This window comes from Pan troglodytes, chromosome 9 (genome assembly GCF_028858775.2).
Source record: "Pan troglodytes isolate AG18354 chromosome 9, NHGRI_mPanTro3-v2.0_pri, whole genome shotgun sequence".
Lineage (NCBI taxonomy): Eukaryota > Metazoa > Chordata > Mammalia > Primates > Hominidae > Pan > Pan troglodytes.
The window spans coordinates 127,188,429-127,211,214 of NC_072407.2; the positions used below are offsets into that span (position 1 = coordinate 127,188,429).

Sequence of the window (22,786 nt, forward strand, 5' to 3'; positions counted from 1 at the left end):
TGTGAGCCACCATGCCCAGCTGTACCTGGGACCCTTAAAGCCTGCCTCTCTTACCAGTGTGCACTGCCAGGGGAGGTACTGGGCTTCACTCATTGCTGGAGCCCCAGAGCCAAGTGGATGAATGGATGGAAGGATGAAAGATGAAGGGAAGGGTTGGAGCTTGGTAACTGCACAAGATTGGAGCTTCTGAAGCACCCTGAGCTACAGGGCAAGGCAAGGAAGAAGAAGCTGCCGAGAGATCAGTACTGCCTTGCAAAGCACCCCCACATTTCTGAGATATTTCCCAGCCAACCTCATGCTCCAAATGTCAGCAAGGCTGATCTTCCTTGGGGTCACAGGGTCTGGGGACCCCAGTCCCCTGTAGGTGGGTGTCTGGCCCTCAGCCAGCTGGGCAGTGAGGCCTACATGCTGGAGCTGCGTCCTGAGGATGGAGAGGCATCTGCCTGTTGCCGACCTCTAGAGGTGAGCAGTTCTCCACCTGGGGATGCAGACGCTGCCTCCCCTTATCCCCAACCCTTCCAGATCTGTCTCTTGGTGGGGTTGGCCCCAGCTGGCAAAGAATCTGCTATAAACCCTCCCAGGGACCTGGCTCCCTCGCCTTCCCCCTGAGTTGGAGGCATCTTGCGTCTTGCCTGCTCTAGGCCTTTCCCCACATTGCCCTCCCACTCCCAGCCCCAGGCAGCCTCAGCAAAGTGCCAGGGGGCTGGGAGGCTTTTCATTACCAAATGCACTGAACCTATTTGTGAGTGTTTTGCAAAGTGTTTAATCCAAGGTGTTCCCTCAATTAAATTAGTGCAAACATCTGTGTCCCACATCCACCTCCATTTGCATTCTGTGCCATTTATTACAGCGGGAAATTGGAAGGCACCTTAGGAATACTTAGGACTGAATTAGGCTAGGTTGGGGTGAGCATCTGGGGGAGGGCAGGGTGCTTGTGAGACTGGTCTAGAAAGTGGATCCTTTTCCAGGCTGGGACTTGTGAGGACCCATTTCCTGGTGCAGGAGACCATGCGGTGGGTGGTGTCTGGGCTTGAGACCACCTGGTCTCATGGGGGAGACTGGGTGAATTTAATTAATGCCGCCACTCCCCACCTGGGACCATGTACCTGCAGAGGCAGGAGAAGTTCACTGTTGCTGTTTTATAACTTTAAACCCAATTTTTAAAAAAGTGTATCAAGTGACCCATCTGGGACTCTCCCTGGGGGAGACCTTCCATGCTGGAAGGTGTGTGTTTTATCCTGAAACTACTCAGCGTTGGTGGCTGGCTGAGCATGGCTGGCAGCTTCTCTTCCCTTATGCCATGTGATCCCCATGACTGTCAAGTGTTATACTTTAGGAGTCCTACTAATATACCAGTCTAGGAGGCATCAGAGAATAGTTTCTGCTGTGTGACAGGCCTGTGCCAAGTGCTTCACATGCACTATCTGTGGTCACCCTCCACCAGCCCTCTGAGTCAGGACGAACCAGGGACTGGAGCTCAGAAAGGCCAAGCAACACATTCATGTTTCCACTGCTAAAAAGCAGAGCCACTGGGATTCAGACCCGGGTCTGCATGACGCCAAAGACTATGTGCTTTCCACTGCACTTGGAGGTCTCTCTCAAATGAAGCAATTGGACTTGGCTTTGAATCAGGAATGGTGCTGCCTCCCCCAAATCCTCTGACCAGCATGCCCTGGCTGGGTTGTACAGAGGCCCTGGTCCTAGCCTGCCCCCATTAGGATGGCTTATCCTGGGACTTCTGGGGACCTATGATGGGTAAGCTCAGGCTGCTGCTGACTCACCAGGAGAAGGGGAACCCTGGCTTCTGAGGGATGGGGCAGGGAGCAAAAGGAAAAGAAGTTTGAGGAGTGAAGGAGAGGCTCATAGGTGGCTGAAGGGACCTTAGTGGTTACTGAGTTTCTCAGTACTGAGTGAGGAAACTGAAATTCAGGCTGGTCTGGAACCTTAGGACTCCCAACTACTGGGAGGGAAGTGATGCCAAGGCCTGGGAAAGTCCCGGGGTTTTGTTTTGTTTTGTTTTTAAGGGTGAGTGCTATCTTTCTAGATGCAAAATGTAAAATAAGATTGGAGCAAGAAACCAGGGTGGAAAGGGGATAGGAGGCTACTGTGGACCCCAGACCTCAGGAAGAAGAACCTCACCAATTCCTGGGGTTCTACCTAGAGATGTCCAGGGAACAGGAAGAATAGCCAGGAGGTGTCTTCATCTGTTTTGTGCTACTGTAACAGAATACCTGAGATGGGATAATTTATAGTAAACAGGAATTTATTTCTCACAGTTCTGGAGCCTGGGAAGTCCAGGATTAAGGTGCTGGCATCTGGCAGAGGCCTTCTTGCTGTGTCGTAACATGGCAGGAGGCATCACATGGCAGAAGGACAAAAGAGAGGGCCAGAGAGAGACAGCAAGAGGGACTGGGATACATTCCTGCAATAACAAACCCACTCCCGTGATAAAGGTGGCACACTCATGACCTAAACACCTCTTGAAGGCCCTGCCTTCCAATATAGTCATAATGGCAATTAAATTTCAACATGAGTTTTGGAAGAGACAAATGTTCAAACCATAGCAGGAATATTCCTGGGACACGCTACTGGTGCTCATCTCTGCCTTCCCCTTCCCCGGTTTGCCCTGTGGTCTGGGCAGGACCACAGCATCTGGAGGAAGATGGTACAATGGAGGGACATTGAATTTGAGCTCAAATGTCTGCTCTCCCACTTCCTCCCTATGACCATGTCTTAGCCTTAGTTTCTCCATCTATTAAAGAATAATAATGATCTCACCCCACAGGATTGTTGGGAATATTAAGGGAAATGTTAGGCATGCTTGACCCTAGATGGGGACTCAAGACATCACTGTGCATTTTGCTTTTTCTTCCACAGCTCCTGTCTACTTTTCCCTCTTAGGCCCTGTGCTTTGATCCTGGGCATTAGGGAGGCTGTGGAGATGAGGATGGGCAACCCCTGCTTCAGCTCACCCTCCTCACTTTCCCATTCTCTCTCCTCCCTCTCTCATCAAAAGACTTTAATACATGCATCTCAGCATGTGGCACTGCCAGGGGCTTTACAAGAATAAATTGCTTATCCCAGCCCTTACTTCCTAGAAATGACAATCTACAATAAAAACGCATTTATTAAGCACTGGCTGTGTGTAGTACCCAGTGCTAGGCACAGCAGGGTTAGCCTGAAAACGACCCCCAGGGCCTCTTGTCTCCTCCCAGACCCCAACAGTTTCTGCTTTCTTTGGAATTGGCAGATCCCAGAACCATCTGCCTTTCCTGGCAGGATTTTGGGCTTCTGTACCCCTTTGTTCCTCTCTGCTTATCCACATGAGGTCCTCTTTGCCTCGAATGCCCTCTACACCCCATGTTTACCTGGTTGGAACCCAGTTTCCTGATGAGGAGTGCCTCTGTGACAACATCTGTGCTGGGCTCATCTTCCTTGAGCTCACAGTGCCCACTGAGCATCCTCCTGGGACTCTTCCTCACCCTGGGTTTCTATACTGTCTCTACCAGAGGTGCCTAGCTCTAGTGAAGGGCACTAGAGGCCAAAGTATGATGTCCTAGAGCCAGCACAGGCCCTGGGGTCATCTCTTCTGCCTTGTCTGCAGGGCAGATTATGCCCAGTCCCTCCACAGCAGAAGAGAATGCTGGGTTATTGGAATGCCTTCCCCTCTCGTTAGCCTTTTGCACTCAATAAATGCTTGTTTTGTTGGACAACTTCAGCAGCCTCCTTCACTGGCATGCTTGAAGAGAGGTTGTCAGAGCAGCAGCCTCCCTCTCTAGTTTCCAGGGTGTTCAGTCTGAGAGCCCTTCCATGTTTCTGTTACTTGCAATTCTAGTAAGGATTTGCTGTCTCCCCACCCAGCCTCAGGATATGGGATCTCCAGAGGTACGCAGGATAGGCAGAGAAGAATGACCCTTAATGTATTGCCCCTGTATCTTTGCCAAGGACATTTCCTTTTCCCAAAGTCTTTTTTTTGCTCTCCACATGGCCGAATTCTTCCCATCCCGCTAGCTCCTATCCACCTCTTCCACAAAGTCTTCTTAAGAAGATCCTTCAGGGGAAAGCAATTTCTTCCTCCCAGAGCCCCTGGCCTGAACCTCCTGCCACTGACCATCCCAGGTATGTCTGTGTCTGTCCTTTTCCCCTGGGCCATGTCAGTCCTCGGTCCATGGCTGATGCTTCTGTAGCCCTCACTCTGCCTGGCCTGGCTCTTGGCAAGTGCTGAATTTGCAATAGATGTTTCCCAAATGAACAAATGAACAGGACTATTTCTTGTTTGTCTCAGAGGGAGGTGTCTGGGTTTTTCTCTCATCCACTGCTTGGAGTTTTCTGCTCCAGGGTTCTAATGAACCTGAAGGCAATTTGTCACTAGTTACTGGAAACTAGATGTTATGGCCAGCAAAAGAAAAGCAGGTGTTAAATTCTGCTTGGTATACTGAGCAGACTGGAATTACTTTTGCACAGCAGCTCTGTCGGGTCCCAGGACACTGATACTCTACAGGCAAAGCCTCCAAAACAGAGTAAACAAGATGGGCCATTGCAATAAGAGAAGAAAGTCTTGCGACTTTACTTATTTGTATTTTTTAAAAATCTTATTTTACTTAGATTTCTATTTTTGAAATGTGTTTTATAAGACACATCATATACTGGTAGAGTAGTGTGGCTTATATACAATGTATATATTGTAACATATAATATAGATGTATTATATATAAGATATATGACATATATACAACACATACACATATATGATATGTGTTATATATAATACATGTTATGTATAACATGTTATATATACACATTATATATAACACATTTATATTATATGTTATAATATATACATTTTATACAAGCCACACTACTGTACCAGTGTATGGTGTGTCCTATATGATGGGTCTCACTATGTTGCCCAGGGTGGACTTGAATTGCCCTCAAGTGATCCTCCGTCCATATAACATATATAATATATATATATAACATATATAATATACATTATATAATGTATATACATGTATATATACATACATATATACATATAATATATGTATATATAACATACATAATATATTATATATAACATACATAATATATTATATATAACATACATAATATATTATATATAACATACATAATATATTATATATTACCTATATAATATAGTATATATAACCTATATATTATATATAATATATATAACACATATATACACACACACGTTTATATGTGTGCATCTTGAGGGTGATTATAAATTTTTACTGGTAGAGTTTTGTAAACATCTGGGGATCCTATTCCCCTGGGAATCTCCAGGTCTTAGGACATGGCAGGCACTTGCAAATATGTGTGGCTGGACTCATACTGATTTAAATGGATACTATGGGATACTAATGGATACTATTGGAGAATCTTTTAAAGTTTTAAAATTTGACTTTGATTTGGTCCTCAATGATTTACTTCTAAATAGTATAGCTAGAGAACCATGGTGCAGCAAATAAACAAGAATAGTCAGCCCTCTGTATCCATAGGTTCCACATCCATGAATTCAATCAACAGCAGATGAAAAATATTTGGAGAAAAGAAAAATGGATGGCTGCATCTTCACTGAGCATGTGCAGACTTTTTTCTTGTCACTATTTCCTAAACAATATAGTATTACAACTATTTACACAGCATTTGCATTGTATCAGGTATTATGGGTAATCTGGAGATGATTTAAAGTATATGGGAGAATATGGGTAGGTTATATGCAAATACACCATTTCATATCACGGATTCGAGTGTCCATGGATTTTGGTATCCAAGTGGGATCCTGGAACAAATCCCATGCAGATACCAAAAAACAACTGTATGTGCCTTCTGTGTACCAGGTTCTAAGATAGGAACTGGGGCGACAAAATTAAAATAAAAAATTTTTGGCTGCGCGCGGTGGCTTACGCCTGTAATCCCAGCACTTTGGGAGGCCAAGGTGGGTGGATCACCTCAGGTTGGGAGTTCAAGACCAACTTGATCAACATGGTGAAACCCCCATCTCTACTAAAAATATTAGCCAGGTGTGGTGGCGCATGCCTGCAAACCCAGCTACTCGGGAGGCTGAGGCAAGAGAATCGCTTGTACCCGGGAGGCAGAGGTTGCGGTGAGCAGAGATCACGCGGTTGCATTCCAGCCTGGGCAACAAGAGCAGAACTCTGTCTCAAAAAAAAAAAAAAACAATTTAGACATGGGAGTCTCACTATGTTGCCCAGGCTAGACTCGAACTCCTAGCCTCAAATGACCCTCCCACCTCAACCTCCTGAGTAGCTGGGACTACAGGTGCATGCCACCATGCCCAGCTTGGGGTGATAAATTTGAGGTCCTTCACCTCAAGTTACGTATATTTCTTTTTTTCAAAAACAAACAAAAATAACTAAACAAGAAATTTTTGTAATGTAAATTTTCAAACAGATTTCAAAAAAGAGAACAAGCAGTAGTAGATCACGAACTCCATGTACTCATTACCCAGCTTCAGCAACTATCAGCCCTCCCTCTTCATTGGGGTTGTTTGGAAACAAGTCCCAGGCCTTGTATCATCTCCTCTGCAAGAGCTCCAGTGCGCACAGCCTTTTAGAGACAGGCAGACTTCTCAACAAATGCTGTTGTGTTGCAGGAGCTGTGCCAGACCCCACTGGAAAGACCTGGGCCTAGAGCTAGTCTGGAGGGATCACTACTCCCTGAGGAAAGCAGAGAGAGGTCAGGAATGATTTTTATATCGAGGGTGTCTAGGCTGAGTCACTAGGCTTAACTTCTAGGCTCCTGTGTTGAAATTTCAGAATGACAGAGGTGACCTGCCAGATAAGGACTGAATATGAGAGGAAGACACACCTATCGGAGGAGACTGCAGGCTTTCACACAACATAGATGGAGCACTTACAGCTCTCACAGTCCGCCTCCCTTATCCCACAATGGGGAAACTTAGGCTCAGAAAGCTGAGGCCTCCTCCCCACAGCTGCACAACTGGAGATCGGCAGGGCAGAATGGGGCTGGGCCCAGGTTCCTCCTTCTGCCTCCCCTCAGCATATGGGGGACCCCTGGCCGTGCCAGGCTGGGCTTGCCTTTTTCACACACCCAGGTTTCTGTGGCTGGGAACAGCATAACGCTGATCGCCCAACAGGCTCTGGGCTGCGGGCGCCCCTCCACCCCCTGGCAGCTTCTGGAGGGGGCCAGCGGCCTGTAGCCCCCGAGTCATCACGGGAGGCATGTGACTTCTTCTTTCTTCCTGTACAAGTTGAGCACTTGCCACCCTGCTGTCTGTTTTTCCTTGCTAAGGTTCACTTCTAATTATGTTGATTTTCTTCATCCCACCCCCTCCTGGAAGCTTATTAGGTTGAATATTTTTATTTATTATCATTTCGCCCAACTCCTGCCAGCATTTCCAATTACTCTCCCCGCTTCCTTGTAATTGTCTTTCTGTAATGGCTCTGAAACAATTGCGCTAAATGAGGTGTCTCCTGGAAGATGAGAGTCTCACTTCATTAAAGGCTAATGTATTCTCAGCTCCAGCTCTGTGGGGCTAGCTTGGAAGGAAGACATTTAAACAGCTTCTTTTATTTTATAGGGAGCAACTTTTCAGCGACAAAGATGTCTGTGGGGTATATGTGTATGTGTGTGCGTTGCCTGGATTTTAATTTAAAGAAAGTTTATGAAATAGTGTAAGTCCCTTTATTGATGAGACTCTGTTCTCAGGGAGCTGAGATCTACACAGATGGGGTGCAGGGGAGCAAGAGGGGAAGGGGCAGTTGATTCTGAGGTCCGCCTGCCTTTCTGCTGGTTCCCAACCCATCCACTCTTCCTCCATTCCTGCTGGCTCAACCCCCAGATGGATTCATGCCTCCATCCTGTGTTTCTACCTCCTCATTATATGCTCAGATTCCAATGTGGTGATGGCCTCAGTGATGTTATTTTATATCAATCAAGTTTTTTTTTTTAGTTCATATATCCTGTCTCTTCATTGTTCATTCATTTGTTCTATTGTCATTCATTCAACACCTGTCCATTGCCCACTCTGTTCAGGCCTTATTCAGGTTAGAGATATGCCTTTTGGAGCTTATAGAACGGTAGCAAAGAGAGACAGCTGACAAGTAAGCAGGCACCTCTAGCACAATATGTTAAGTGCCTCCATCAGGCAAGGCCACAGCGCTCGTCAAGTGGTGAGGAGGGCACTTTGTGAAACCTTGTGGGATCAGGGCTGATACCTGAAGTGGCCAGGGAGTGAGTGGAAGTATTCCAGGCAGAGGGAGCTTGGTGAATCACATCCTGGTAGCCAGAGAGGGCTTGGCTGATGAGGTGAAATGCAAAATTTCCCACATTTCAGGAGCATCGTGTGGGACAAAGGCTGTGGGGAAAGCTGGGGCTGGAGACTCTGGAGAGTCTCGAAGGACGTGGAAGAGTTTTAAGCAGGAGATTGATTTGGCCAGATCTGTGTTTTGGAAAGGTGGCCCCTGCTTCAATATGTGGAATAGATTGGAGGAAGGCAAAAAAAGAAACAAGGCAAGGAGACCTTGCAGGAAGCTGTTGCCAGAGATTATGATGACCTGCCTGAAGCCAGAGGCAGTGGAGAGAGAGACCTGTGTACCTTTATGAGGTGTTTCAGATGGAGAAATGGCAGGCTCAGAAGGGGAGTGGTGGGAGGTAGAGGAGGCACCAAGGATGGGCTCTAGGTTTCTGGTTTGGGCAACTGGTGAATGTTGAGTGGTGGGGTCCTGAAAACGAGGACAAGGTGTGGTACCCAATGAGAGGTCCATGTAGCTCCCCCGGGCTGCGAGATGACCAGGCACAAATCCCAGCAGACGCTGGCCACCCTGGTCACTGTCACCACAGGACCTCTACCAACCCGGCCTTTGGGTTGGAGGTGGCATCAGGGTTGCAGGTGGCATCAGCTCACTCCTTCAGGGGGTCATAGACAGCTGCATCTGTCGAGTTCTTAAAACAGCTGGATGTTGTGAGCTGTCAGCTGAGCAGGTCACCGATTGGCTCCAACTTCTGTTCCAGGCAACACAACTCATACCAAGGCCTTCGGCTGTTCACCAGCAGCTCCCAGGGTCAAAGGCTACCTCTTCTAAGGGAGTTGTCATTGCACAGTCAAGAACAAGTAGGAAGGCCCTTCCTGATATGTTTGGGTTGGAAGTGAAGAATTTAAGTACAACCAAAAATATCTTTATGCTTCTGAGGCATTTGCTTAGGGTCCCTGGAAGCTTGCCCGCAACACTCGTGGTGATAGCAATAAAAATCGTAATAAAACTTTTTCACATTTATCAGGGCCTACTCTTGTCCCAGATACTCTCTGAAGCACTTGCATGATAGCCTCTCAGTCCTATCATGTAGATACTATCATTTTTTCTGTCATAAAGAGGAGGAAACAGAGGCACAGGGAGAAGTACGAAGGCTACTGGGCCTCCCCTATGGCAGTTTCCTTCTCAGAATGAAAGAAGGAAGGAGAGAGTCCTGCTGGCCAGAGCCTGTTTGGGTGTGAGTGAGGAGGAGAGGAGGGTGGCTCAGCCCTGCCCTCCGCTTGCTGTTCTGCTGTTCCTCATGTGCACGTGTCCTTCAGGGTCCCGTGCAAATGCCACCGACGGTCCCAGGCAGAGCTAGGACTTTCTTCCTCCCTGGTTCCCAGACTTCATACATTTCTCAGTGATAGCACCGCTGATTTGTCGTGATTCCTTGGCATGGCTGTCACCTCATTTCTACCTTGGGTTTTCCCAAGGAAGGATCCTGGCTCACTCATCTCTATCACTGGCACCCAGCACAGAGCCTGGCACCTAGTAGGCTTTCTATGAATAAATAAATGCTATTAGGGAGGCCAGGATGCTCAGGAGGGACCCTGGAGGTCGGAGTCAAAGAGGACCCCCTGGTTCCCTTCATCACAGGAGCAGCCAGGCATCTAGATATGCCCCAGATTGGACTCAGCTCTTCCCAGGGACCCACTTGGTGATAAGGGGATGGTTGTCAGGAACACAAATCTCTCTGCACTCTGGGGAAATGTGGGGGTTGGGATAAGTGCTCCTGCTGGGTGGGAGCATCGAAGGAAGCTGCGTCTGGCTGGATGTTTATCCTGATGAGGTGCTTATGTAACACCAGGCTTCCTCCAGCTCCTAGGGACTGAAGAGTGTGCACACCAAGGAAACAAACAAATGGAGATGCGAACCGCTTGTGCCATTAGACAACTGAAGGGAAGAGGTGTACACATCTGACGTCCTCAGCAAAAATTTAGCACCAGGGCAATTTCCAAACCGCTTTTTACAAAGAAAAAAATGTCTCTTTATATATTCCAAGTGTAAAAACTCACCAGTGGCTTCCATCTCCCTGAATCTCAGATGGTGCACTGATGGCCATTTGCCAGGGCTGCAAAGGGGCGATGGGGTTCCTGGAGGTTCTACCCAGCCCACCTCCCTGCCATGGGGCTGGTGCCACCTCCTCAGCAGCTCCCACCTCACCCAGTGGGATCTGCCTGAGGGCAGCAAGGGGAGAAAAAAAGGGAACGCAGTCCCAGGTCTGAGCCAGGAGTCCTGGTCTTGAGGCCTGATCACTAAATGGCTGTGTGACCTTGGGCAAGTGGCTTACCATTCTGAGCCTCAGTTTCACATCTGTACAATGAAGAGAACAATCAGTTCTGACCCGCCTAACTCACTGGCTTGTTTTGAATACCTGTACCCTGCACAGGTTGTGTAGGGGATCACAACCGCATTGTGACACTACCTGTCATCCAAGCTGGGTCAAAGCTGAGCCCCATGTGCAGGTGAGTAACATGGCATCCCCTGCTTGCTCTAGCCAACCTTCTTTTCCTCCTGCTCCAGAGCTGAGCCCTGTTCCCACCTCACCTTCTGTAACATTGATGACGGTGTCCAGGTGAATTCTAAGTCTGAGGTCCCAAGGGGTTCTTGGAAACAGCAGATGGGGATGGCAAGTGGCCTGCACACTGCTGGACAGTGGATGGTTTAGGGTAAGAAGTCTTAGAATCCTGGAATGGAGCTAAGTGGAAAATCACTTTACGCACTTCTTAAACATGTGTTAAAGACTTACCACACACCCGGCATTGTGCTAGATATTGAGGATGCAACGCGAATGATACACAGTCCCTGTCCTTTCAGAGTTTGCTGTCTAGCAAGTATTCCAGATTAATGCCCATTTACCACCATTTTATAGATGAAAAAATAAGGCTGCCCAGGAGGGAAAGTGACTATCCTGGCCACATGGCTGGTTAGTGCCCTCAGCAGGATCAAAAATCGGCATTGTGAAGATGAGACGAGCGAATGCATACCCAGGACTCAGAGCCGTGCCTGGAACCACCCAGTGAGGGTTCTCTACATGTCTCCATGATATCTCCAGACTCCAGGAGCATTTCCGTGATGCCTCAAGACCCCTCATTGCCCTGAGCTCTAGCCTCGCTCATATCATGAGGTTGGGCATTTGAAATGAGCCCAGGCCACCCCCCGGGATGAGACTGACAAAGGCAGGACAGGGATGACAGTGGGTCCTGAGGCCCTTGACCCTGGCTCTTATGGGAGCAACCTGGGCATTTTGTTCCTTTATTCAACCAATGCTTATGGAGAGCTTGCCCCATGCCAGGCACTGGGGCTCATTGCTGAATGGCACCAACAAGGCCCCAGCCCTCAAGGAATTTGTGTGTTAGTGGGGAAGGGGATTGGACAATCAACTATAAATAAACAAATAAACCAGATATTTTCAGAATGAGACAAGAGCTGTCCAAGTCACATGCGGGGTGACGTACTAGAGAGTAACAGGGTGGTTGTTGGGAGGTGGGGGGCAAGGTGGGGGACGGGCTTTGTTCACTTCTGGAAGTCGCCCTGCCAAATGAGCAGGGTTCTGGAGAGACTCTGCCCAGCACCAACACACCAGAGTCTCCCAAGCTCAGCATTCCAAATAAAGGTAATCAATACTGAGATGGTCTCTACCCTTCCCAGCCCCTTGCCCACAGCTAGAAGTCATGCATCTAGTATAGGCTACCTCAGTTTTCACCAGTATCCCCTTGGAGGGCTCCATGACCTCCCTTCATCAAAATCTGGAATCAGGAGTAAAAGAAATACAGAAAGACCAGGACTGTTCCTCTGATGCTCCTCGGGCCTGAGTTCTCCAATCTCAGGAAATGAGGGAACTTAGCCTGCTGGGAAGACGGTGGGGATGGACTCCAGGCTGAAACGTCAGGGTGAAACTTCCAGAACTGAGAAGCCACAGAAAATATTTTATTCCAGGGCAGTGGCAATTGCTGGGGAGCTACAGCAGCCTCCCCATTCCATGAACAGGGGAAGACCCAAGACACAGTTTCCAAGGCACTTCAGGGCCCAACTAAACAAAGCCAGGAGCCTGCCTAGGACATCAGACAAGCAGAGATAAAAAGGGCTTCAGGGACTGGGTTTCTGTATGTGGGTGCCCACTGAGTCTGTCTCTTCAGAAGTCTTCAGAATCAAGTATCCTCCTTCCTCTGGGACTGTTCCCCACCACCCTAAACCCTGGGCAGGCACCTCAGGTGAAAACCAGGAAGAAGGGAGGTTTTCCTGACCAGGTAGTACCCACTCTGTGCATTTGGGGCTGGGGAAGGGCACCCAGACTCCATCCAGTGAGTTCCTGGTGCCACCAAGCCAGTGCTGGGGTTGCCAGGCCCCAGGTACACACTTATCTCTGGGGATTGGTGGTCAGCGGTGCCTCCCCCTGCCAGTCCTCATCCTTGAGCCCCTGAACCTCAGAGCTCCATTTTTGTTCACCAACCCCCTGACTTGGCAGCCCCCTGAGAGATACTTTTTTTCCAGATAGCCACTTCCTGGTTTCTCAGTAGATCAATCCTGCTGCTCTTCTCTGGCTCAGCTGCTGTAGTGGTTGCAGATTTCTTAGTAATGATCTTCCTCCAGGAGCAGGGGAGAGAGAGGCTTCTGCTTCCGTTGCAGCCGCCTCTGTCTCGGCTGCCAACATCAAAGCTTTCCTTGTGGCTTTGGTAGAATATTGAGAATTGCGAGATAATTAAGTTGCATTTCTGCGCATTGTTTACTGTTGCTCTCAACCAATCACTATTCCATAGGGGCTAATCTGTGTAGGGTTTTTTTTTTTCCTTCTTCTTTGCAGTGCTTGTTTGTACCACATTCTTCATTATGCTTCAGTTACAATTTTAATTTTACTATTATTAAATCTTCCCCAAAGCTGTATTATTCTGTGCCTCTGAGCTGGAATTCCTGATTTGGGGACTGTTTGCATCTGGGCCTGTTCACAAATGATTGTTCTTGTTTACAAAAGAACATACATTAAAACTCAGCACTAGAGGAATCCCTGCTCCTTTTCCTCTTCGCTGTCCCCGGCTGGCTCACCTGCTTGTCGGAGGTAGGGGAGAGGGGAGAGGGGAAGCAGGAACCATCTGGTACTTTCTGAGATTGTGCTGTTGATAGAACATCTTCATGGCCTCCAATGGTCAAACCCGCCTCCGGTGGCCAAAGAAGCCAAGTGCAGGGGCTGGCCAGTGAGCTGGAGGCTGTTTTCAAGGCCTGCAGGATCCCAGTAGGATACCTCCATGTTTATTCCAGCAATGGTTAGGAGTACGGGCTTCGGAATCGAACAAATCTGGATTTGAAATCCAACTTCTTCATTTACTAAGAATCTGACATTGGGCAGTTAGTAACTTCTCTCAGCCTCAGTTTCCCTGCTGTAAAAATGAAGAAGCAGCAGCTGACGATCCTGCCCACAGGTAAGGATGAAAAGGGATGACGTTTTAGAACAGTGTCCACCACAGGGCAAGGACTTAGTGAAGGGTAGGTAAATTTAGGTTGCCCTTTTCATCGTCATTGTCACTCTACCATTCTGTCTCCTGTCTGTTTTGTTTCCATTTTGCTGCCCCTCTGAAGCTTGTCTGCTCACTTAGACTTTGCATGAGAGCTCGGAGGCTCAGGCCTGCCTCTGGTCTCATCATTAAGCCAGTGGCGTGGAGTAGGAAGCACTTTCCCTATAGCCTTAGTGACTGTTAACGGCAGGAATTTGTTAACCTGCCTTCCCAAGAAGGAAAAGTGGCAGGCTTCAGGGCACCTGAGCTTGCAGAAAGAATTCAGCCCTGCCCCAGTTGAAGATGGCCTTCCCTGGGGTTTTAGGACCCCAGAGCCAGCTGCCAGCCCCCTACTGCCTTATTTTCAGGTCCCAACCCTGGCAGAACCAGTGCAGCCGGTCACCAAAGCTTTCTTCCGCCACACCCACCCCAGCACCCCTGCAACCTCAGCTTCCTCATAGACTTTCCTTAGCTTCTTCCTGTCGCCCTGTCCCCTCAAGCACCACGCACACACTAAAACCATAACTTTTCCCCCCTCTTTCCCATTATCTCTAACCCATATACTCCGGGAAGTTTAATTTGTTCTCGGTAGTAATCACCATTAACTAGAAATTGTCTTTCTCTGTGTAAACACGTCATTAGTGAAGCTGGTTTTCTGCAGGGTCCAGATTTCATTTTTATTAAAATGAAACACTTTCAGGCACCTCACTGTGTCCAAGGAAAGAGAGTATAATTTTAACCCATTGGGTTGGCCACAGATAATTGGGCTGGCATTTGATTGGACGATTAGGGAAATATCTTCTTTGCATGCAGTATAATTTGCATTTTTTTCCCACTTATATGAAGCTAAGTCATGCTTTCGTACACAGGCAGTTTTAATGAGCATTATAAATCCTAATGAATATATTTTCATGTTCATTTTATTGGCTTGTTTTTATTACTAGAGGTCTGAAAAACAGGGCCAGAGAGGGAGCTGCAGAGGAAATGGCAGGGGAGAGAAGCACTGTGGCAGCCTTTTGCCCCCTCCCCTGCTGCCGCCCTGGCTGCCAGAGGGTGGATGACTGGCAGGGTGGGGTCACCCAAGTCCTCTTTAACCCAAACCAGAAGTTGCTTTGGGTCCCCTGGGGATGCAGAGAACATGTCTCTTGCCTCGGGGCCAGAGGAGCTCCTGCTGCAGCCTCAGCCTCAGCTCCAACAGTGACAGAAGCCGTGAAAACAGCAAACCCTAGTTCATCATGGTCTGCCATGGAAGAGGGAGTGAAGTATTTCTGCATAGTGTCGGACACATACTAGGATCTCAATGCAGATTAATCAAATGGAATCTGATTGAATTCTTCTTCACAAGGAGCCAGCCACCACATCCAGAGTATTCATTCTCGGTCATGACACTGAAAGGCAATTAACAAGTGTACAGAGAGTGAATTTTTCCTGGATGATTCAGGAGGTTCTTCAAAATCCTAGGGTCTTTGCACATCATTGTGAGTATCAATTCTCGGTCCCAGAGTTTTGCTTATCTCTAAAATGAGAGGATACATTCATTCATGCATTCATTCATTCACTCATTTAAGACGCATGTTGGACACCCACTATGTTCTAGACAGAGGCAGGACATACATAAGGTAATCCCTAAGATTCCTGCCAGCTCTGACAACTTTTTTTATTCTGTAATAAGTGACCAATAAAGTGAGATTTTTGTTCCAGTTTGTGGCTTTGGTTCTAAAATCACTCCCCGAGTGATTTTAGAGTTGGGTCTCTTTTCATTAGGCACCCTAAGTACCTCCGTTGTACCCTGGCCCCCCTGCATATCAGCAGTCCCAGGCATCCACACCACTGAGGCCTTTTATCCCTGCTCCCCACATGAGGCTGACCTGTGGACTTCCGCATGGCCCTTTACCTTTGCCTCCGGCTGAAGGGCATCCTTGGCATGTCTTCCTTTGGGATCCTGGGGATGGCCCACCTGCCTTGGCTTTGAAGGCCTGGCCCACACTGGGCCATGGGATCTGCTATGGGCAGGCTGGCTGGGAGTCTGCTATGGCTTCACACGTTGTCTACTTACTGACCTACTGCACCTCACCACACAGCCTGCTTTCGGTTGACTGTCCTAACCCCATCCTAACTCTGCCATCCCACCCCCATTCTTTTTTTTTTAATTCTTTTTTTTTTTTAAAGAGACAGGGCCTTGCTCTGTTGCCCAATCTGGAGTGCAGTGGCACAATCACAGCTCATTGTACCCTCCAGCTCCTGGGCTCAAGCGATCCTCCTGCCTCTCTCTCCCCAACAAGGACTACAAGCACATCACCATGCCCAGCTATTTTTTGCTTGTTTGTTTTTTGTAGAGATGGGGTCTTGCTATGTTGCTCAGGCTGGTTTTGAATTCCTGGCCTCAAGTGATCCTCCTGCCTCAGCCTCCCAAAGTGCTGGGATTATAGGTGTGAGCCATCATGCCTGGCCCAATTTTTGTTTTATGGTTTGTTTGTCTGCTTGTTTTGTGAGATGAAGTCTCACTCTGTCACCCAGGCTGGAGTGTAGTGGCATAATCTCAGCTCACTGCAATCTCCACCTCCCAGGTTCAAGCGATTCTCCTGCCTCAGCCTCCTGAGTAGCTGGGACTACAGGCACGTGCCACCACATCCAGCTAATTTTTGTATTTTTAGTAGAGACGGGGTTTCACCATGTTGTCCAGGATGGTCTCAATCTCCGGACCTCGTGATCTGCCTACCTCGGCCTCCCAAAGTGCTGGGATTACAGACATGAGCCACCATGCCCAGCCTGTTTTATGGTTTTTTTTAATCAGAAAGGTGATTGATGCTCACATAGGTTGGGAGTTTTGAGGATGTTTCAGAAGTTAATTCAAGTAAAGACGAGTTCTGTTGCCTTTGCCACCATCTCTTCAACATGGCAGCTCAGTGCTTGGGGGTGACGTCTCCCTAGTAGCTGCAGGCTTTCGTGAGTTGCATTTGGGAGGTCAGCCCTGTTTTCCATTAAGACTACATCTTCTGCCACCCCCACCTCTCCATGCACACACACAGCTGAGGACGTCTCGCTGTGGCCTTGAGGACAACTTTATGTTTTCCTGCTATACAAGAGATGTTGACTGAACAAACACCACATGCTAGATTCTGTGAGAAACAGGAGAAACTAGCAAAGAGGCCTTGTGGAGAAGTGGGAAGGAAGCTGGCCCACAGTGGAAGGCCTCAGTGAATTTCTGACTTTGCTACTTTCTGCTGTGTGGCCTCAGGTAAGCATCTCACCTTCCTGGGCCCCTTTTTCCCCATCTATAAAATGATAATAATAATTACCTATGGCACAGTAAATGATAGGGATTTAAATGAGATACTGATTGTGGTAATGACCTGGAAACTGTAAATGCTGGTCATTTTTCAGGTGGAATGTGACCAAGTTCCAAAGCGATTTGGATCGTGGGTCCTGGGTTATAGCCTATTTCTTGTCTTGGAAGGGCTGGTGAGGGGGAAAAGGGATGTTTGCTGTCAGGATGGGATGTTGCTGCTTCCTGGAGTCACATATTTATGTTATCTGTCTTTTCCAAAGAGGAGAAACAGAGAAAGGGCTCTGGCTAGAGTTCACCATTGGGATGGTTTCATAGATCTGGTTTCAACCTCACCACCACAGAAGACCATGATTGCCAAGCGAGTGCCTGCACTTTGCCTTAAGAAATGAGCTCAAGTTGAGGCAATGTGCAATTCAGGGTGCCCTGCAGCTAAGCACTGATTTGTCTCTGTTGCATGTGGTAGATCAGCCTTGTCTTCCTTTAAGACTGCAAACTTCTGGACAGGGGTCCTTGTGGAGACTTCTTCCACGTGCTCCCTCCTCACCACCGCACTCCCAGTGGTGGGCTCAGGGTTGGTCATTTGTTCAAGAACTGCCTTTGAGTGACCTCACTGGCCAGAAGCAGGAGCACCAGTGATACTCTCAGCAGGGCATCTCACCCCCAAGTCAAGGCTAAGTGTCTGCAACTGACCAGCTGGTCTTGCTTAAAAGGGAGAACATGGCCAGAGGGAGCAGAGCATCAGCTCCAATGCCGCTCTTTCCAATCTGCAAACACAATAGAATTAACTGGCCTGAGACACCAAATTTTTGTGAAAAAGGTGGTGTAAGTGCAAAAGCAATCTGCTGGCCCATTGCAGAGCCAGGTCTTAAATTACAGAGTGTAATGGTGTTGGCACATTCCGAACTGTTCCCTGAGTCCCTTGGCATTCCTGGAGCCAAGGCTTCACAGACAGAGCAACTTCCCAACAGCCCAGGAGGGTGCGGGGATGCAGAGCAGCCCTCCAGTCCCCTGCAACCAACTATTTTAGGGCAGCTGGAGGGGAAGAGCACTAAGAAGGGTGTTAATTCATTATGAGCCGTGATGGGGCACTGGAGGGGAGAAGTGGGCCCACCTGCTCACAAGACGCCTTTGGTGTCAGATCCAGCTCTAGATGAGGAAGGGCTGAAGAGTAGGGGCCAGACAGTGAGACAGTGGAGGCGGCGGTAGGGGGGTGGTTCTTTATGCAGCTGCGTCTCCCCTTGGGCCGGAAGGAGTGATGACTCTGGAGAGGTGGGGACGAAGGTCAGAACAGACCATGAGGAATGAAAGGACACTTGTGTTCTTGCAGCCACGCGTGAGGATGGAGGACTGGTCAGGCACTCGGGGAGGGAGCGCTATCTCACCTCTCTGGCTGAGGGGGTGTTTGCTTAGCGTCCCGTCGCAGATTAGCCCACTTGAGTCTAGAAGTGCCACATCACGGTGGGAGGCGGGCTGGTGTGTTTGCGCTAGGTCACTCAGGGAGCTTGAGGCATTGTGGGATGGCAGGAGATGCCTCCCAGAAACCGATTTTAATGCCCGCTCCGCCTTTGCCCTGCTCCCCAAGCAGCCCTCCCACCCTTCCTCCCTCCCTGTCCTTTCTCTACCCCACAGGCTTTGTCTGTGCAATCCTCTCTCTACCCCACAGGCTTTGTCTGTGCTGGGAGGGGCTCGGAACTAGCTGGGGGAGGGAGGTGATCTTGTCCTTTCTTTCCACTCGTTCTGGGCACCTCATCACCTCTCTCTTTTCTTTCTCTAACTTTCTCTGCCTCTCCTTACTTCTCTGTTTCCCTCTCCCATGCGTTCCCTCCTGCTCCCCTACTCACGTACCCTCCTTTCCCTCTCTGTGTCCCTCTTTCTATTTCTATGATCCGTTTCCTAGTGCTCCTTTTGTTCAGTCATCGGGCCCCTCGCCCTCCCCGAGGTTGTGCCGGGAGTAATGCTGGTTAAATGCTGCTGTCTGCACGGGGCAGTCTCTGTAGTGTGTGCTGAATTGCTGCAGGGAGGGCCAAGAGCACAGCACAGAGGGCCAGAGCCAGTGGTGTGGTGCTTCTAGACTCAGTTGGGTGCCAGCCCTAGCTCTAGCATGCCCTGGTTGTGTGACTGGGGACCAATTCCTATTTTTCCTTGGGCCTCAGTTTCCCCAGAAATGCAATGGGGAGGACATTGCCCTACCCTTCAAGGACATGCCTCGGTTCATAAAGGAGACCTCCTCTCTCTAGAGCCAAGCTCCCCCACCCCACCCCCATCCTGCCAGGGCAGGCTCAGCTGCTCCCTTCCCGTCCCTAGCAGTGGGGGAGGCCGCATGAGGAGGAGCGGGGTGGGAGCAAATGGAGGGGATCTGCTGGCGGGCCTAGTTTAGGCAAACAGCAGGGACTGCTGGCGACGGCTCCAGCCCCCACTCCGGCGGTAACAGCTGCAGTCCAGCTGCTGGCATCCCTGCTGGGGGAGCGTGCTAAACCTCTCCGGGGTCAGCACTGTGGTATGTCGGTTTCCATAGCAACCAGCCAACGGGCCACTTTCTCAGAACAATTCCCCTACTCAGCCGGGTTCTGGACTTAGCTCAGCCCAAGGGCATGTGGCTGAGGAGCAGCGCGGGAGGGGGAGAGCTGCCGAGGGCCAGACTGGGCCCCACAGAACGTGGCTATCTCAGTCCGGTCTTCGCACGGAGGGCGTGGAGCCGAGGATGAGCCATGCAGACTCTTCCGGCGCTGGCTCTCCCTGGCCTCTCTCTGTGCCACGCCGCACCCACCACCCGTCCACAGACTGCCCAGCTCGGCCCAGTTGGAAGAAGTGTCAGGTCTTTGTCTGAATCTGGAGAACAGCTGCCTTGGCTGGGTTCAGAGCTGGGAGGAGAAAGTCCTGGAATGGCGTGTAAGGGGGTGCGGGGAGGGGCTTTTCCTGGCTTCCTTCTCTGCACCCTTCCATCCAGCTCTTGCAGGACCATGGGAATCCCAGCGACCTCAGGGGATGGGGGGCTAATCAGTCCTCCCCCACATTTAGAGGGTGAGAGAGGATCACCTTTCTCAAGCCCCTACAGGAGTTAACTCCCTGAATCTGAGCAAGTTGGTGCCATCCCTGACACTGTTAGGAAAAGGGAATCCTTAGAGGTGAAGATCCATTATGGGAGCTACAAGGGACCTCCATCCATTTTCTGGATAAGGAACCGGGACCCAGTGGAAAATGGATGGTCTGGGGGCCAGGATGGGTAGAGGCAGAGGGCAGCTGCTTCCCAACCCCTCTCCTCCCCTGGGCTGAGCTCACCGTATGTCCCCAGGAAACTGGATGATGCTAGAGCTCCTTCCCCAGATCCCTTGGAATGCAGCTCAGGCTATGGTGGGCCTGGGGTCCTGGGGAGTTTGTCACTGGAAGGGATTTCATTTTCAGAAAGGAGCCACTTGCAAATTGGGAAACTGAGGTCAGGGATAGTGTCTCTTTAGGCCTAATAACTGCAGGACTGGATGTTAGGGCTGGGACTTGGCTTCCTGACAGGTCACCTGGTGGTCCCTGCTAAGACCTGGGAGGCGTAGAGCATTCTCGGGTGGGGTGGCGGGGCCGGGGGGCTGCCCAGCTGTCTTGATCTTCTACTCTGTGAAATTATTCCTCACTTTCAAGGGGCCTAGTTCTCCCTTCCCCACCCCCCATTCCTTTTACCCCCATCCCCTGAAAAGGAGGAGACAGATGTCCTTTCTTCCACACATCACAGCTGCAGCCAGACACAATTTCTCTAAGCCCTGGGAACAGGTGTGGAGTAGTTCTAAGCCCCCTAGGGATGTGGGGGACTCGAGAAGGCGGCCGATTTTAGAAGCTGCATGGGTTCCCATCCTCCCCTGGCCCATCTATGAAATGGGAGGACTGCTCTAGGTAAGCACTTCCCAGAGTGGGCTCTGGGGGCTTAAAGAAAGTTCCAAAGCTAAGCCAGCTTGGGAAAGCCTGTGTGAACACCTTGTCTTAAAACAGTTACAGGGCTTATGGCCGGGCACGGTGGCTCAAGCCTGTAATCCCAGCACTCTGGGAGGCGAAGGCGGGCAGATCACGAGGTCAGAAGATCGAGACCATCCTGGCTAACACGGTGAAACCCCATCTCTACTAAAAATACAAAAATTAGCCAGGCGTGATGGTGGGCGCCTGTAGTCCCAGCTACTCGGGAGGCTGAGGCAGGAGATTGCCGTGAACCCAGGAAGTGGAGCTTGCAGTGGGCCGAGATCGCACCATTGCACTCCACCCTGAGCAACAGAGCGAGACTCTGTCTCAAAAAAAAAAAAAAAAGTTACAGGGCTCATTACAAGTTTAAAGACTTTAACTTAGGGCTTCCTAAACATGTATGACCAAGGCAAGCTGATTTCCGATTCTATGAACAAACCTCCCTGGCAAACACCGGCCTCTGCAAGAGGTTCCAAGGCCCTTCTCTCTCCGAGGTTCCTCTTCAGCACCCAGGATGCTCACGCCACTTCCTGCCACACACCTGACCCACTCGTCCTTCAGTGGACGCATCCCTGACACTGTTCTCTGCCCCATGGCCTCCGCTGCCGCCTCACCCTGCTGGCTGCTCAGTTGTGCTTGGGTTTTCTCCATCCCAGACCTTCAGAGAGCCCGAACAGAGGCAGGGGCAGTGCGGGGCTGTCACCCGGGTTTCTGAGGGGTCTAAGCCCCTCAGCTCAGCCCCCACGCCAATGGTCCCCAGAGGGTTGCGGGTCATCTGTGGCTTTTCCGCTTCACAGGGTTGGGTAAGGGCTCTAGAGCAAGGAGAGAAGAAAATTCTGGCCACCAAGGATCTCATCAGGAGGATCCTGAAGGGGGGAGCTTAAAGAGGAATAGGCGTTCGTCTCCTCACCTCACCGTCTAAACTCTCAGAGTAGTCACACCTCACATTCCGCAACCCTCAAACTTCCCAAAGGCCCTGAGTATGCATTACGCCCGCCCATCAGGAGACAGCTGTGGTGTGGTGGAAAGCGTGTCAGCCATGGAGGAAACCTGGGCCCCCAGCTCCATAACTGGCCAGGTCTCTGCCCCAAGGCAGGTCACTTCACCCCTATGCACACTTACCAAATTTCTCAAAGAAAGGAATAGTTCCTTTCTCACTGGGTTCTCATCAGAGTTGAATGATATGATAAATGTGACAACGGCTGGCATGGAAGAGTAGCTCAGAAAGCACGAGCAGAGAGGAATTCGCCACCCCCTCCCCCGTCAGTGGTAAGATTTCTCTGATTTTAGGAGAGAGAAAACTGAGGCTCAGACAAGTTAAGTCACTTGCCCAAGGTCACACAGCCAGTCACCCCCAGTCCTTTGCCTTCCTGCTTTGCTTCATTTCCAAGAAGATGCCTCTGAGATGGGAGATGTTACACTGACTTTTGGGGGCATTTAGCCAGTGTGATGTCCTTGATTCTTGAACCTTTCATCCTCCCCACTAGTAAAATGCCTGCGAGACAGAGGCTGGAAGACAGCCCTGCTTTTTTGAAGGGGTGGGATTATGGATGTGTGGAGGCAGGAAGGGGGTATTAATTGTTGTGAAAATAACTTTTTAAAAATAAAAGTAGGCTTCTGCACTAAGACAGTCTCATTTCAGTTTGCAAAGAGCTCCTCCCAGTAAGAAGGGAGAATGTTTTCTCCTTACCTCCTCGTTCCTGGCCACGCAGACCCTCGATACGCCCTGCCACCATGTCCCTCTCACTCTGCGTGTGCAGCCACAG

The 22,786-nt window shown here is 49.7% G+C and overlaps 1 protein-coding gene and 1 long non-coding RNA gene across 11 annotated transcripts in view; one reads left to right on the top strand and one right to left on the bottom strand.

The window, feature by feature from the left end:
• Nucleotides 1–22,786, top strand: part of PKNOX2 (PBX/knotted 1 homeobox 2) — a 320,839-nt gene that overhangs the window by 131,617 nt on the left and 166,436 nt on the right. The window lies entirely within an intron of this gene.
• On the bottom strand, nt 14,691–19,585 carry LOC107967245 (uncharacterized). Its single transcript, XR_001707605.4, has 3 exons — nt 18,464–19,585; nt 18,193–18,342; nt 14,691–15,180 (listed from the first exon to the last, which is right to left on the bottom strand). It is a non-coding gene; the product is annotated as an uncharacterized LOC107967245 (long non-coding RNA).